Here is a 12,937-nt window from a genome sequence, read left to right on the forward strand (position 1 = left end):
CCATCGGGTTTTTATAAAGAAGTGGAGTCTTTATTACAGTCCTCGGTATTCACTATGGGTGGCATAGATCTAATATTCCCCGTAATTTTGCCAGCGGACCTATGGAAACGAATAAGAAAGGTAGATGATGAGACAGCCTATGGCGCCACGTGGGCAAATTTAATACTGGAAGATAAAAATAAAGCAGTGGGTGCACAGCCAGGGGCGAATATGTTAGCATTACCAGCACGAATAGTACAGAAGTTAAAAGAATTGGTCCCAGAGAAAAGAATTCAATGGGACAAGATGACGGCGTGTGTTCAAGGTAAAGATGAGTTGTTCACAGATTATTTCAACAGATTTGAAGAGATATTTTCAGATTTCAGTGGAAAGGATGTGAGTACGGAAGCAGGGAAAAGGCTATTTGTAGATAAATATGTGAGGGGATTAATACTTCCAATTCAAAATTTGATAATGACTTCAGAAAGTGCATGGCAAGCAAAAACGCTAGGAGAAGTATTACATATGGCCCAATATTATGATAACCGGGTAAATACCGAGAAGGAAAGAGAAGCAAAGGATATAACGAACTTGAAAACACGGGTGTTACTCCAGCTGATAGCGGGACACCACAGGGGAAGGGGAAATGCACAGAGTAGGGGAAATTTGAATATGTATGGAGGGCCTTTGGGATTAAATCAATGTGCATACTGCAGAGAGGAAGGACACTGGCAGGCACAAAGTCCGTATTTGCAAAATAGAGGCGGATATAGTCAGAGAAGGCCTCACAGAGGGCACATGGGAGCAAATGGTCACAACAGAAATCATATGCAGCAGCATCAGAATGATCAAGGGAATAGTACACAGAATCAAGGCCAGGCTCTGAATCAAACTATTCAGAGTCAAAATCAGCAAGGTGAACAAATGGGAAATAGCGGTAGAGGGGGGAACATTTTTGATAACCAGACAGGTGCATACTATAATAGCAGTGGTGACTAATCATCGGATGACGTGTTGTTACCCCAATAGGACAGCCTAGGACAGGGGTCGGAACCAGTGTCAATTCCCATGAACCAGAAAGGACCCTATGTAGAGATGAAAATCGGGAATGAAGAGCATAGATTCCTCGTAGATACGGGGGCACAAAAGTGCTCGATAGATCATCACTTGGTTCCAGACATACCTCTGTCAGGGCGACAAAATATCTCAGTAGGGTTCACAGTTACCCCAGTAATAAACCCTGAGTCCAAATCAGTGGCAGTGACAATAGGGCCTTTTACTGAACATTGTCCATTTCTTTTAACAGAGCATTGTGGGGAGAATCTTTTAGGATTGAATCTATTGAAAAAACTAAGCGCAGTTATCCATTGTACACCAGATGGGGTATTTTTGACTATTTCTCCCCAGAATATGCCGACTTCAGAATTTATGGCGGAACCCTTAACAGGGGAATTGAGTACATTGCCAACTTGCATTTGGGCCGTGAATGACAATGATGTGGGATGTTTGAAAATAGAGCCTGTAAAAATAACATTGAAAGAAGGAATAACGTTACCGCGTATTCCGCAGTATAAAATTCAGCAGAAGGAGAAAACGGATTGAAAAGTATTGTTTCTGATTTGGTCAAATTGGGAGTGATTGAAGAGATTACAGGTAGTGTATGTAACAGCCCCATTCTTCCTGTGTACAAGAAAGGGGGTAACGAGGTACCGTACCGTTTCATAATTGATCTTCATGCACTGAACAAAATGGTAGATCCCCAATTCCTGTTAGTGCCAGACGTCACTACGATCTTGACAATGATCCCTGCTTCGGCAGAATACTTTATTGTTATTGATTTGAAAAACGCTTTCTTCAGCATTCCAGTACACAAAGAAAGCAGGTATTTATTTGCCTTCACTTTAGGAGGACGATCATTCACATTCACACGCATTCCAAAAGGCTATACTGAAAGCCCGAGCATATACAGCAGAGCGTTGAAAGAGCAGTTGGACATGTTAGAATTACCAGCAGACTGTGTATTGTTACAATACATTGACAATTTACTAATCGCTGCTGACACGGAGGAGATATGTAAAGAAGGTACTGTTCTATTATTGACTCACCTAGCCACACATGGCCATAAAGCAAGCCTAAAAAAATTCCAGTACTGTCAGAAAGAAGTAGCTTTTTTGGGTTACCTAGTCTCAAAGGAAGGGAGCAGATTAACACCAGAGAGAGTAAAGAGTATTTCTGGTATGCCTATTCCAACAACACAGAAAGGTGTGAGAGCGATAATAGGGATGGCTTCTTATTGTCGTCAATGGGTTATGAACTTTGCTTTAATTGTGAAACCAATGGTGGAATTAACAAAAAAGGATGATGTGATGCCTTTGCAGTGGAATGAAGAATGTCAAAAAGCATTTGATTCGCTAAAAACCATTTTGAGTTCTGCTCCAGTTTCGGGCACACCAAATTATGAAAAGGTTTTTAGGCTATTTGTGCATGAGAACGAAGGATGCGCGTTGTCTGTCATAACACAGGAACAAGGTGGAAGAAATAGGCTGTGCGGCTATTTTTCTTCTGCGCTGGACCCTGTAGCGCGTGCACTACCACGATGTTTGCGAGCTGTTGCAGCAGCTGCTGCGTCAGTGAAACAAACAGAAGGGATGGTTTTGGGGCACACTTTAATTTTAATGGTGCCACATGCCATAGATGTTCTACTCAATAGAACACAGACGCAACACCTTTTTTCCAACGCCTGGGTGGGATGCCCAATGCCTGCTCTCGGTAGGATTTTGTGACGGGTAGGAAAAAATGACAGGTCAGGCTGTCAGATTTTCCTACCCAGTCACTTTTTGCTACCCCTCGGTGGGGTGCCCAATGCTTGCTCTCGGTAGGATTTTCTGACGGGTAGGAAAAAATGACAGGTCAGGATGTCAGATTTTCCAACCCCATCACTTTTTCCTACCCCTGGGTGGGTTGCTCAATGCCTGCTCTCGGTAGGATTTTCTGATGGGTAGGAAAAAATGACAGGTCAGGCTGTCAGATTTTCCAACCCCGTCACTTTTTCCTACCCCTGGGTGGGTTGCCCAATGCCTGCCCTCGGTAGGATTTTCTGACGGGTAGGAAAAAATGACAGGTCAGGCTGTCAGATTTTCCTACCGATAGGATTTTCTGACAGATAGCAAAAAGTGACATTACACCGGCGCCGCAGGGTCCTTTCCTTTTATTTTTACTTTTTTATTTGTTTGCTTGTTCCTTGCTTTCCTTTTTATGAAATCAGGGGCCACCCCTACATCCCCCAACAGCCGGAATATCGATCAAGGGGAGAGGGGGACACCCCCACAACCCCAGCCCCCCCCTTGATTGATATTCTCAGAATTCTTTTTTCCAACGCAATTTGTGGCGTTTGCTCCCTTTCATTTGTTTCCCGCCTTTTTCTTCAGATTCTGATCACAAGTACAGAGCATTACTAGGAGAAGATAACTGCAAGGGAAGGACGGTAGCGTGGAGTCATTGCATTGGTACAATTATAGATAATGCATATAAGTGGGAACTGTAATTGAGTAGAAAAGGATTTCTGAAGAGTTTCCTGATATAAAAAGAGACATTTCTATGACAAGGTGAAACAAGGTCACGACTTAGGGAACTTGGAGTTTGCTAGATTGGCCCAAGAACTGAGTATGTCTTGGGCTATTTCAGTGTGTGTTACAGAACTGGGCACATACGCACTTAGACGTCAGTGAACATTTGAGACACCGAGCAGGAGAACAGGTCACAGAACAGTAAGAGCAGTTAGTCAACGTGTACATGGAATAATAGATATTCACAGCAAGGGAAGGGCACTCAGCCCATTGGCTGGCTGGACACTTGGGTGATAACAGCCAGTCTCCCGCCTGTGTTCCTCCAGGCACCTGAGCTCCTTCCTCTTTCCAACGTCATTTTTTGTGGCCCTCTGACCCTTCTTCTCCCCTACACCTGCCGCCCATTCCCCCAAATAGCCCCACTTTCCCACCACCCCCTCCCTCCCCACCCACTTACTCCTGGACTGGAGCGTTCTGCTCTAGTCACTATACTCCGTTCCGTCCTAGGCACCGGCCATAGAAAGGACGCCAGCCTCTTGTTTTTTGTGGGTTTTTTTTAAACGGGAGACTATGCTTGTCTCCAATAAAAAAATGAACAAAACTGTCTGCACCTGGGTTGGAGCCGCTGGGTGTGACTAGCCATCTCCCCCTTGTTGGGGGGAGTAGCAGAACCTGTAACAGCATTGAGCCATCGCAAGGCTTTTGCTTTGCTCGGGCCTAACGAGGCTCAGGGTGGCTGGCCATTACCGGTCCTGGTACACCTCCCCCACCCCCGGCGCTGGGGTGATAACTATAAAAGAAACCGTAATCAAGCCTTTAATGTTATTGGAAGATTGTTCTGATTCCTAGGGCACTAGCAAGAGGCGGTGCCAATGTGTTCCTATAAGTAACAAAGGGTGGTAGTGTGGTAATGCAGAAGGGAATTATGAGGGTTCACAGGAACATGTTACATTTGCTTTAATATCAACATTCCTTGCACCAGCTATCATGATATAGCTGGGTGTATTCTCTATGGTTCTCGAGCAGGCAGACCTGAATACAAAGTGTTCAATGTGGCTGTGCCAAAGGTCAGGTTGGCGAATAGCACCAGTTTTGGGGCTGCAATATAAAATAATTCATTGTGTAACTGAGAACATCAACACATTCTGTGAATAACATGTCACATTACCTGTTTGTCCATCATCCCCATCACGTTCATTACTCTGCGAGTTATTCCTCCCCCAGGAGACAGGTGCTTCACAAATCTCTAAATTATGTTGCTATTCCCATTTCTTTAACCAAAACTCCTCCCCTCATCTGGATATAAAAGCACCTCTGACTCACCAAGATTTCCTGTTTCCTTAGCAAGCATTTTAAAAAGAGACTGGCTATCTCAGAAGGGGGGATCGAACAGACTGCGGCGAGGAAGACTGGGTCTTGGTGAAAAGAAGATTATGGGTATGTTATGAGGCCATTTCAGACTATTCCAAAGTTTCACTGGTTTGGGATGTAACGAAAAACTAGATATTACAACGATTAGCACCCAGCATATGACGTTGGATTCCTGGCAGTCAATCAGGATACAGGACTTTCAGGAAATATTCACCAGGGTGGCCATGGATCCGGACCCCTGTCAAGATTCCAAAGTCCTACCCGGCAACAGGCACTCTGTGCTCCATGCTTCCCCGCCCACCTACTCTCCCGCCACCCTTTCTATACTTAACAATTGGCATCTGTGCCAACCCCATTCTTGCTATCTGCTCCTTTCTCTCCTGAAAGCCCCAGGTTATACGCCCTCATCCTTGCACTCCCGTGGCTCCACCTCCAGGCTGTGGAAATGATGAAAGGACTTGACTTCCTCTGCACCAATGGAAGTACATTTCTTTTTTTAATTTCCATTGCAAGAAATGGACTGGCAGAGGGCAATAATGGCTGGTATAATTCTTTTGTCCTAACATTCCAATGTTTCGCCTTTGTCTCTTTTAGTTTTGAATAGAACATTCTATCGTCATTGGGTGGAATATTCTAGCAGGAATAATGACCACCTACTAATGACCACCTACTCAGGACACTACCATTTGGTAATGACCTATTGGCATTATTAAACCCTTGCTTCACTCAGGTTTTTAAATCAGGCTGTGGGCCTTTACCTCCTGATAATTCCCTTGGAATGTTGTATTATTTAAGCATCAAACCCCAACTTGGGTGGGTATTACTGGTCAGGTAATGGACTGGGGCCCAAGTTACAGGACTGAGCGCAGCAAGGGCCTTGAGGTGGTCCTTGGTGCAATACATGACTCGTAATTTCCAGCCACAGAAGGGTTTTATCTATTAGCAGCCCAGCATGCTTTAGCTTTTTCTTAAGTTGAGAAATAGTGTGTTGTCTTTGCTCAAAACTGCAAAAAAAGGCACATAGGGAGAAGAGAACTACATGCAGTCCCTTTTCTCTTTCTGTGGGGGCCTTTGTTGTGCAGGGGAATGGCCGGAACAGCAAGTGTTCCTGGAGCCAGTGTGGAAGGAGGCAGCTGCAGGCAAGTGGGGTCAGGGTTGGGGTAGTTATGAGAGTGGGTGGGTGAGGAGGAAGTGGTGAGGGACTGGGGAAGGGAGTGCAGGAATAGTGAGGGCTTACTTCTCCATGAGGGAAGATGGTGCCTCCCGTTTCTGAGGAGGCTTAGAACCGTGGGAAATACCATAAACCTTAGCCTGCCTTCCGAGATTCCTGATTGTCTGAGAGGCCACATTACAAACGATCCCGGGTGCTAATTCATAAAAACTGGGCATAGCATTAAGTTCCATATTCTGGGCTAGCAAATATGCCACTATCATGGTATGGAATACAAAAGTGAGCAAAAGCTCTGGCCAAAGGGTCATATTTGCTTTTTGGACTGGTCCCATCTGATTATTCTCTATCATGCTTACTGTCAATAAAAATTGCTATCTTTTCTAATTTTGTTATCATATTGGTGTTTTTTTCAACTATATTTAAAATTATTTTATCATAGAACAATACATTAGCTGTGCCTTCCGCCAAGGACACTGCGCAACATAAACACTGTCCTGTTATTGCCCTGCGATCAGATTGAATGTGCTTGCCTTGCTTGTCTCATTACCCTGCTTCATTTTCTTATGCTCGATAAATACCGGCCAAATATCCTCCCTGGGAGGCGTGAGCTGAATGCTCATCGTTCCCAGTAATAGGCTTCCAGTTGCAGCTTTCATTAACAAGTCATTTTGCTACGCTTTCTTTTTTTGGTATTCCCTTTGTCATCTAGTTCACACCAAACAACTTAGGGCCCGATTCATGGAAAAGTTTTTCTACGTGCAACGCGTATTCATGGAATTGTTTGTGCAAAATAACATATACGCCTGCGAAATTCCCCCACACAAATCAAAAACAGCCAGAAACAGCCACATTTACGTGCTTCCAGGTGCGAATACATGCACCCTCAAAATAGTATCGGGCCCCCACAAGCAGGCCTGCATCCCGTTGACCCTGCGCCGGGTCCCCTGTAACTGTTACTGGCACCCCAACAACATGTGTACAATTTATCATAACTCAGGTAAAACTCGGAAAATCTGCACGTGTACCCCCGTAAACCGTTCCTGCACTCTGCTGCACCGCATACGAACACCCCTAAGTTAGATCGGATCCCCGGCTGCATGCATGCACCCCTAAATCAGACACCTGATTTTACCTCTGCGTGGTGAATCCTATGCACACGTGTCTGTACGCCTGCCTTTGGGTGGCGGATAGTATAAGGGCTTTGCATGGTCATTGCCCTGCCAGGAGGTTGTGCCATCTGATCCATGAATATGTATTGTTCCACGCAATAGTGGGCATGCAATGGACTGCCTGCGACCCGTCCCTCGTAACGCCCAATTTTTCGCATGTTCTTCCCCATTTTCCATGTTACACCCCCTTCCCGACCCTCTGTGCAAGCCACACCTACGCTCTGCGTGGCATCTCATGCAAGGCATTCGGCCGATCGCAGTGGCGTGCCGGGCTGCTGCGAAATCCATGCAAGCCCGAAGAAAATCCTCTTCATTTGATTCCATGAATCGACGAACGGGATTATGCACGCAATTTGGCACGCAAGTTCCCTATTTTCTGCGCAGAAATAATTCATGAATCTGGCCCTCATTTTCCAAAGTAAACAACAATGTTTGAAAGGTTCAGCCATCAGCACGGCCTGCAACATTGCTTGCTGTTCTCTCTTCAGCACTGTCATTGGTTCTGTATTTAGAAGATAATTCAATGGTAAATCGCTGTTTTTAAATGTCATGTGTTTCCTCCCACCATTAATTGCCCTCAGCAGGGGGCGTTCCATCTGAGGATCCCTGTAGAAATGTTGCTGTCTTCAAGCAAATACAGTTACTAGATTCCGTAATCTATACCTATTCTGGAACCAGGGCTCTCCTATGGGGAACATGTCTTCCGCAGAGGGTCTCAATTCCCATAGCTTCCCTGCACCTGGACCCTTGCCTTTGCCAGACTACGCCTCCCTCACACAGCTTGCGTGGGTTGTCCTCGCCTTGGTCATTGTGTCAGTGTATCAAAGTCATGCCCGCCTAATCAGGCCTTCACGGAATCGCATTTCCTTCATTCCCACCCTTGAGAGTTTAACCCATTCTCAGCATCAAACGTACCACAACACTTGCCGATGCCCACCCGGCCGATTTAACAATATCCTTGCCAAAGCTGCTATGCTCAATTTAGGTGCCTATAGGAATTGCATTTCATTAGGTTCTTGTTTGGCATTACTATAATCAGTGCTTCACCACCCGCCGCCATTTGCATCATTGGCTACTCAGGTCATATGTGGAGCTAAACCCGCGTCATATTCTTGGTAAAGCTGCACCATGAGCAATTGTGATCCTAGTGCGATTCCGAAAGCTTGCATGTCAATTCCGGCATTGATACATTCTGCTATCTCAAAGCTCATGCCAGGGATTTTGCAGACCATCAGCATGTCATCAGTTTCAATAACCCCTCCCTGAATCGCATTAGCACCATACAGTGCCTAGTAGAAGATCTTGAAGCCACCATTTACAAAGGCTATGGTCCCATTGTCCCTTTCTACTCCAGTGATTACAGATCGACTCCTCCACCCAAATATGACTGAACATGGACTTTTCCCTGGTTCACCACTCTACCTTGTGCACCAGAGTTTTATATTATGGGCACTCATATTTGAGGAGTGCGTTCACGTTTGTTCCATGTTCTCCCTTAATCTCTCTTTACCAAATGGGCTCTATCCTTCAGTAACCGCCCTATTATTGGGTCTGCTTTCCAGTATTTGTATTTGTATGCCTGTGTTTAACAGTTTTGTCTGTAATGCATTTGGGATACGTATGTCCATGGCCATGCCGTTACCTCTAGCATATTGTTTAAATGCCTAGCAAATAGTAGTGTGTATGGCTCCCATTAGTCAAATATAATGTTACATTTTCTATTAAATATATATATATATATATAGGAATGTTGGGTCTGGTAATATATAAGCCCATATATTCTAACTCTTCCTGGGCAAATGTATTTCACTAAACTCCTTATGACCCACATTTTCGGTGATTCGAATTTTGGCAAAGTCGGACACAACATGATTGGTCAGGTCTACGACAAACCTGTCCTAGAAACGAAAAACATGCATACCTAGCATATCATGTATGTCATGGCTAGCAGGGTCTTGGCCTCCCTCACATTACTTTAATGGCTGAAATGCACACACGCATAACAGCACCTCCCAATTCTCCCATATTTGGACTCCGTCCCTCCGAGCGCGTTCAACCAGCCGCGCGTTGGGACTATAACCTTGGTGAAAGGTGCTATACAAATGATATAAATTAATGAATGAATAGTCAAAGATTTCCCAGATGCCTGTCTGTACATTGCATGCCTCTATGTTTAGAGTGAGTCCGGGCGAAGGCTACAAGACAGGATGCATGCCCCGCGGCCTGGTTCCAGCTGCCGGTGGGCTCTGACTCCTTCCGAACCCGCTTGAAGCTCATTATTTTTTAGGACCCCCGCCACCTCATGTCGAAGATTAAGTCAATTGTGGGTCAGGATATGGGCAAAAAAAGAAAAATAAATCAAGAACCACTTTCATGTGGTCATCTGCAACGCCCCCTCAGGGCAATAGGACACGTTTTATTCCCCCACACCCCAATGTATGCCCCAACCAAAGGCAAACATATCAAGCAAACGATATCACACGCGGGTCAGTAGAAGCCTGAGGGTGTCTGGAAGATGCCCAATCAATCCACGGTTTACCCAACTCTAGTTAAAGAGAAGTTTTCAGATCGCACCTTGTGGCAATCTCTTTGATTGTCAAAAGTCATCAGCAGAGTGCACCTCGCCAGTGAAATAGAGATGGCATGATTGTATGTGGCTTGAACCAGTTTTCTGAGAAGACTCCTTTGTTTGCCTTTGTGCATATCAGTAAAAATTAGGTAGTGAGGAACAAGGCCCCTGGCAGCACTCAGTGGTGTCCCACTGGCTCCTGCAGGTGAAAAGCCATGCGCCCTAGCATTCTCCTACCTCCTATGTCAACCACTCCCCTGCCTCTTTTGCCTACTTTCTCCCTACTTTCTTGTTAATTTTACCTACATGCATTGACTCCTAACCCTTGCTCTCCACGTGGATCCCTAGCACCTCTGGCAGTGGTCACCCACTGATGTTTGTATGGGATCATCTTGCACTCTGTGTTGGCCCTCTTTGCTGTCTCACATCTCCCATCTCCTTGGCACTTCCTGCCTTCCCCCTTCTCTCAGCACTGTTCTTTCTCCCCCACCTCCCTCCGCCCCTCTCCTCAGCTCCGCAGTCGCTTCCAAACAATGTGAAAGGTTCTTGTTGTGTTTGCATCTTTCGTACCTCCCTTCTTCTCTCCCCACTTTGGAGGTGCTATGAAGTGGTACTGACTGCAGTTGGCGCTATACATACCACCAATAAGTAAATACGTGGATTGCGGGTGCTTCCACCACAAGCTGCGCCAAGCTCATCGCCATCATCATTACCAATAGTTTGCTATTAGAAGCATAAAAGGAGACGTCAGCCGTGATCTTGGATTAGACTTTCCGAAATGCAGGCTACCTCATGTGAGAGGCTAACACTGAACTCATGAGCTATCCACCCAGCCATATTGACAATGGGGATGTTCGTGGGGGGTCCTGCAGACGTTGATATTGCTGGCTAACTGTGCCTGCTTCCCCCTCAGCAGCACATTCCATTGTCACAGTCTCCACAGGCTGGTTGAATCGTCATTGGAGGCTGCCAATGGGTTGGAAATAGAGGAGCAGGTCGGTGTGTGGACGTGGTCAGGACCACCTGGACATGTGGCTTCCTTGTGAGTATGTTGCTGCAACATAACACGTAGCCACTGCTCATGGTTGGTGGTACGAAGTGGGGTCGGTGGCTGGAGCAAAGACAGTGTTGACGGTGGCAGTGTGTCGAATAATGATGCACTGGAGGCCATGGAGTGGTTTGATGAACTCCTTTATTGTGGCTCTAGATCAGCTTTATTGATGCAGTTTGCACAACTATCCATGAACTCTAGGGATCCAGGCCCGCAACAAGGTTTGATGCAACAATGGAAATAAAGTCCTTAAATGACTTACAGCCTCATTACGAGGCAGGCGCTCCCGTAATGAAGGGTGCCGGTACGGGACCGGCACCGTTCACTACGGGACGCCCTATTACGAGGTTCCCTTGTGGGGCCCGGTAAGGACGCCTGATAAAAGCAGGCGTCCTTAGCGGGTCCCGCAAGGGGACCAGGGAGCTAATAACAGCCCGTTATTAACGGGCGCGTTGGTAGCTCCCTCCCCATTCCCATTGAGCCCTAAGGGGGCTCAAATGGGAATAGGGATTAGTTTTGTGAATGGTTGGAATGATCCGGCAATTCCTCATTCACAGAACCCGAACCCTTAATAAGGGCATGGCTGCCTCCATACTCATAATGAGGCCCTTAATGTTAGTCCTTGAGAGGAGCACCGGGAGCTGAACCTGCTCCTGGCCCTCTGCTCCGGCTTCTGGTGCTTCGCGCTCTCAGGAGCTTCAGCTTCCGCCTTGGAGCGAGATCTCACAAGACTTGCGATATCTCTACAAAGTGGCTGGTGTGGTGGCAGTGGTAGCAGAATGGTGGTGGTGGTGGAAGTGTCAGTCCAGAAAAACCAAACACCCCTTGAGGGTCCGGAAATGAATGATAATTGGTTGGCCGAAGACCAACCGCCTCATTTACAGTGTTAAGAATATATATTCATTAGATATTACGTAGCTATTAGTTCAACTAGAGTGAGGCCATTTTAAAATGACCAGAATCACCATTTTGTTTTCTCTCTCTGCTCTCTCTAATGTTGCCACTTTGCCTCATGTAAAACTGCTTTGCTGTAGATATTATTTCGCTTCAATGGTCCAAGGCTAAGAAACATGTTGAAACATTACACTGGAGAGCCAGACAGAAATGCCCGATTCCCTCCCTCACATATCCTTGAAGACAGGGAGCAAGGCATTTAATCAGTACACGAATGCTGGCGAGTCTCCTGAAAGAATAGCAATGTACGGAACTAGCATTTAAAGAGTTGAATTATTCTCTTCTTTACGGCCCCCCCTTTCTGAGCCCAGTGAGGCCCAGGAGAGCGGGCTGACCTCTAGAGTGAGAATCGAAACTAAGAGATAGTGAGGTCTGGTATTTGCCAGTCTCCTACGCGCAGCTTGCCCATGAAAAACAGAAACGCTGTGTTCTCGCAAATAAAGAATGGTGTCTGTAAAATTGAAGATTGCAAACCGTTACTAAATATGGTGGTCTAAGGTGTTATATTTATCACACTGGTCAATCATCGCCTCTAATTCAAAGGGAAATGATTTGGGGGTGGCATCAAATGTGTCATACTGTGTCATTGCTGATTGTAAGGTTTGTAAATATGTAACTGATGTACGTTTCATTCTCGTTTGCGTCCCACGAGGTCTGTTAGACACACGTCGCGGGGCGTGGGACCATTTGGTCAACTGGGACTTCTTTGTATTGCAATAAACCCTAGATTTTGGGAACAGAACCTCATGTCTGGGTTTCTAATCGTGTGTGAGGACTGTGCCTTGTTTCCACATCCGAGGGTCCCTCAGGGGCCCCTTCAAGATGGTGCCCGAATAGGGACCCTCCCCCACTTGTTCCATCGTGTACGTTGCAAAATAAGGAAGGCGGTAAGAACGGCGAGGACGGGAGAAATCGAGCCGGGATCAAGAGGTGTACGGGGCGGCCCTGCGAAAAGCGATGAGAGACTCCTTTGCAGATCTGCACACCGCTGATCCCTGATCGACGCCCCTGGCCATCTAACAAGGAGGCGAGGGTCCCGAAATGAGGCAGAGCCGAGATACGCAGACAGGACAATGATTGTTTGCGTCAGTATACGGACGAACTGTG

Source organism: Ambystoma mexicanum, chromosome 2q (assembly GCF_040938575.1).
Source record: "Ambystoma mexicanum isolate Mex_15411 chromosome 2q, UKY_AmexF1_1, whole genome shotgun sequence".
Classification (NCBI taxonomy): domain Eukaryota; kingdom Metazoa; phylum Chordata; class Amphibia; order Caudata; family Ambystomatidae; genus Ambystoma; species Ambystoma mexicanum.